The following is a 5,279-nucleotide window of genomic DNA, read 5'->3' on the forward strand; positions in this document are numbered from 1 at the left end:
ATATAACTGAATATAAAATTCCTTACCAATATATTTACCATTTATTCCATAAGCTCGTAAGTTTATTTTACCAATATACTTACCATTATTCCATAAGCTCGTAAGCCTATTTTACCAATATACTTACCATTTATCCCATAAGCTCGTAAGCTTATTTTCCATTACTCCATAAGCTCGTAAGCTTATTTTACCAATATACTTACCATTTATCCCATAAGCGTAAGGTTATTTTACCATTACTCCATAAGCTCGTAAGCTTATTTTACCAATATACTTGTCATTTATCCCATAAACTCGTAAGCTTATTTGCATGCTTACCATTTATTAACCAATAAATCATAAACCATATGCAATAGCCCAATGTAAAACCCTGAGGACCCTGGGTATTCGAGTAAAATATCTGCACCATAGTGTTAAACATGCACTAAGCTTACGCCATAGTGCTAATATGGATATGACAAATAAGGTTGTGCCCACCACCTACACTAGGTTTACACTCTAGTGCTAATCCGAACATGATACATAAGGTCGTATCCACATTTCCGCACTTAGTGCCCTTACACACTATAGTGCTATTATAAACATGCAGCTGCTATACTCTATGGCATGCCAACTATACCCTGTCCTCAATGACTTACTTGGGCATATAGTCTATTTTATTCGATCTATTCTTGGCAAAGTATATTATCAATATTTAACATTGGGCAGTTCATACCCGAAATAACATTCATGGTAAAATATCACATTATTCATGATCAATGCACTATAATTTCACACCATGACATATCAATGTCATATCAAAGTTATAAAAATGACATAATATCATGCTGATATAAACAAGGTCGACTTATCGCAAGTCTTCCTGATGTTGTATAAAACATCCATGTACATGATGTATAAAACATCTATGTACAATGTCATGCATGTATTGCACTCACCTTGACACTTTATATATCCAAGATACGTGTCTCACTATGATCCACAATAAACCCTTTTTTTTTATTTGACTAGCTTCAATCACAAATCAATCACAATCTGTATAAATCACAAATTCATAACGATATATATGTTAGTATTGTACTAACATAAACACATCTCATAACAACTCCATAATATACTTGAAACTCATTTTCTACCAAATATTTAACACTTAATAATTCCTTTTAATATTGGCACCCACTTTTCCAATTTACATAAAATGGTCCTTTACAATTTTATCACTTAGATTCTTAATACCAAAAATTCCAGAATTGAATTTATTATCATTCAAATGCTTTTACAAAAGCATAATTACATTTAAGTACCCCAACTATACGAATGTTGTACTTAAATCACCAATCTTTTCAAACTTTCAAAATAGTCATATTTCATATCTAAACACTCATTTAAATTCCAAAACATCATTTTCCAGTATATTACATCAACTATTAGACCATTATACAACCATTCATAACTTTTTCAAAATTACTGAATTGATCCAACAACTTTTCAAAAATTACAAAATGGTCCCCAATTTTTTCTAAAGCTTGCAGAATATTTCCTACATCATTTCCAGACCTTATATAATTTTTCCATATTTTTTCTCACTAAAATACATCATAACCGAATTCTTTATCCTTTATCACTATGTTTTCATGATTTTGCTCGATTTTGGTTTGATTCAAGCATGAAATCAACTTTCAATCAACCTTTTAACATCTCTACAATCAAATCCCTAATCAATTCTCATTATAATACAAAGTTTTCCAACTTATAATTTGGCTAAATTTTATAGAATTATTTCTAGGAAGATTGAACATGTTTTAACTATCAATCAAGCTTGAATATGAATCTACAACCTCAAACACATCAAGATTCATCATCAATTTCATGATCCCTTATATTGACTCAAAATGGAAAAAAAAAATATTTTTCCCTTACCTTGGTATAACTCACGTCCATGGAGAGATGATAAACACTTTGGCATGAAATTTTAGATATTTTTCATGCTTATCATCCTTTAATTAATCATTTAATGAATATTAAATTCATTAAATTGAGAAAATACCAATATACCCTTAATGAAACTTCATAATTACCATAAAACCTAGATACTTATCCTTATCATCATCAAATCATGCCACCTGAACCTTATCCTCATCCATAAGTAAAATATGAACAAATATTTTCCTACTTTATCATTTTACCCTTGCAATTTCCAAAACTTACAATCCTACCACTTTAATCCAACCGTCCAAATTAAACATAAAATTAAATCTTAAAATCCAAATATTTATATTATTTTCCAACATTTAAAAATGTGAAAATAATATTTATTTTCTTTTATTTTCGAAGCCAATGGTTACTTTAAAATTACCATTTAGTCCATAAACTTTCCAAAGTTTATACTTTAATTACCAAACTTTAAAATTTTATATTTTGGTCCTAACCAAATCCATTTATGGAATAACATTCTTTTTGGAAAAAATACCACTTAATTCCTTAAACTTTTCCCAGTTTTCTACTTTGAACATCAAACTTTCAAAATTTTAATTTCGGTCATTATCTAAATTTTTTGGGTATTACAATTCTCCCCTCCTTAAATAAAATTCGTCCTCAAATTTTAAGAATTTATGCTTTTTCCAAAGTACTTTAACTAGAGGAATCGTCTTGCTACATAGTTCTTTAATTTCTCTAATTAAGATCCGAACTAGTTCTTTTTCATAAGTCAAATCTGGTCAGATCTCAATTTCCTCTAATGCAATGACATATGAAAGATCCAATCGATACTTTCTAAGCATCGACACATGAAAAACATTGTGAACTTTGACTAACTTCAGATCTCAATTACCTCCGGAGTTAATGCTAACTGATAAACCATCAGTCCAACTCTTTTTAATATCTCATAAGGTCAATCAATCTTAGACTTAGTTTCCCTTTGCGCCCAAAATGAAAAATCTTTTTTTCCAAGGCGAAACTTTAAGAAAAATTTTATCGCCTTCATGAAATTCAATCTCTTTTCGCTTCAAGTCCGCATAAGACTTATACCGATCAGATGCAATCTTGAGATTATCTTAAATTATCCTTACTTTATCCTCAACCTCGTTCAATAAATCTGGGCCAACAAGATTTCTATCTTTTAACTTGAACCAATTTAATGGGTTCGGCATTTTTTCCCATACAAAGTTTGATACGGAGCCATCTTGATGCTCAATTGATAACTGCTATTGTAGATAAATTCTTACAGTTATTCCTTGAACTCAATTACACATACTCTCAACATAGCTTCTAATATCTGAATAGTACTTTCTAACTTACCATCCATCTGTGGATAAAAGATTATACTGAAATTAAATCAAGTACTCAAAACTTTATGTAAAAATTTTCAAAATCTTAAAGTGAACTTTGGATCCCTGTCAGATATAATGGATACTGGTACTCCTTGTAATATAACTATCTCCTTGATATATAACTCTGTATATTTATCCAATGCATAGTCCATTCGCATCGAAATGAAATGTGCCGATTTAATTAACTGGTCACTATCACCCAAATGAAATCCTTTTTATTTGATGTCAAAGGTAGTCCGGTAACAAAATCCATAGTGACTCTTTACTACTTCCACTCTAGAATATAAATAAGTTGATACTATTTCAAAAGCACTTGATTCTCAACTTTTACTTGTTGACATGTCAAACATGTAGCAACAAACTCAATAATGTTTCTTTTCATACCCGGCCACCAAAATGACTTTTTACATCCTGATACATTTTGTTCCCACCTGGATGCATAGTCAGTGGACTATAATATACCTAAGAAAGAATATCTTTCTTCAACTTATCAACATGAAGAATAAAAATTCTTTCTCGATAAAATAGACACCCATCGGACTTTATTTCAAAGTCTTTAGTCTTACCTTTTTTCACAAGTGAAATATTTTTTTAAGCATCTCTCATCTTTTTTTTCTTTTTTTTTATTTTTCTGCTTCTTTTTTTCTTTTTCTATATATTTTTTTTCATTTTTTAATCAACTCTTATGCCATCTGCCGAGACTACATGACAAATAAAAACAACTTCTGACAACCAAAACTCACACTTTGACAGTTTGGTATATAACTTTTTATCCTTAAGTACCTCGAGCACAGTACGAAGATAAGCATCATGCTCTATCTTTATCTTCGAGCATACCAGAATGTGATCAATACAAACCACCTCAAATTAATCCAAGTAAAATTGAAATACTCGATTCATCAAATCCATGAATACTGCCAGAGCATTTTTTTTAAAACCAAGCGGCATTACTACGAACTCGTAATGTCTATATCGTTTTCTGAAAACTATCTTTGGAAGATCTTCCTTAAGCTAATCAAACAATTCATCAATCCTCGGAAGAGGATACTTGTTCTTGATAGTTACTTTGTTTAACTATCGATAATCTATGCATAATCACATATATCCATTTTTTCGTAAACAACATCGGTTCACCCCAAGGTGAAATACTCGGTATAAAGAATCCTTGATTTAGCAACTATTACAATTGGTTTTTTATTCTCTTAACTCAATCGCAACCATTTAATACGAACCCATAAATACATGATCAATGCCTTGATAACCATTAATATTGAATTCCACCTCTCAATCTAGAGGTAACCCAAATGATAAAACTAAAAAGACATATGGAAATTCCCGAGTTATGGAAATATCATATGATCTTACTTCAAATACTTGAGTATCTATCACCTTAGCTAGAAAATATATGCATCATTTTTACATCATCTTAATCATAATCATTGCTGATATCACTTATTAATGATTTCACTTTTTCATCAATAATTAAAATTTTTAATTTCTCCGTATCTTTCTAAATTAATCGCTTCTTGCGACCATTAACCCAACCATAATGTAGAGACAACCAACTTGTGATCAAAATGATCTAAAACTTGTTAATAATAATCCTATAAGATTCACTTGTACTATAAGCTCCTGAATATTCATCGGACATTTATTATTTATCCGTTAACACTTGTATCATGACCCATAGGTCTTTCGCCATAATAACACTTTTTATCAAGTTGAATTGAATATCTCTACTTTAGAATTCCTTATTTCATTCTTAAGGAAATCTGTATAACTTTTCCAGATCCAAAGAAATTATTCTCGAACAATTGAAACATTTTCCACATCCATTGAAACTCTAAATGTCCACATTGTTCAATAAGAAAACTTGATAAATTTGTAGCAATAACTTAATAGCAGTTAATACTAAAATCACACTATCAAGCAAATTTACTATTTTTCCTC

Source organism: Hibiscus syriacus, unplaced genomic scaffold (genome assembly GCF_006381635.1).
Source record: "Hibiscus syriacus cultivar Baekdansim isolate YM2019G1 unplaced genomic scaffold, ASM638163v2 tig00112989_pilon, whole genome shotgun sequence".
Classification (NCBI taxonomy): Eukaryota; Viridiplantae; Streptophyta; class Magnoliopsida; order Malvales; family Malvaceae; genus Hibiscus; species Hibiscus syriacus.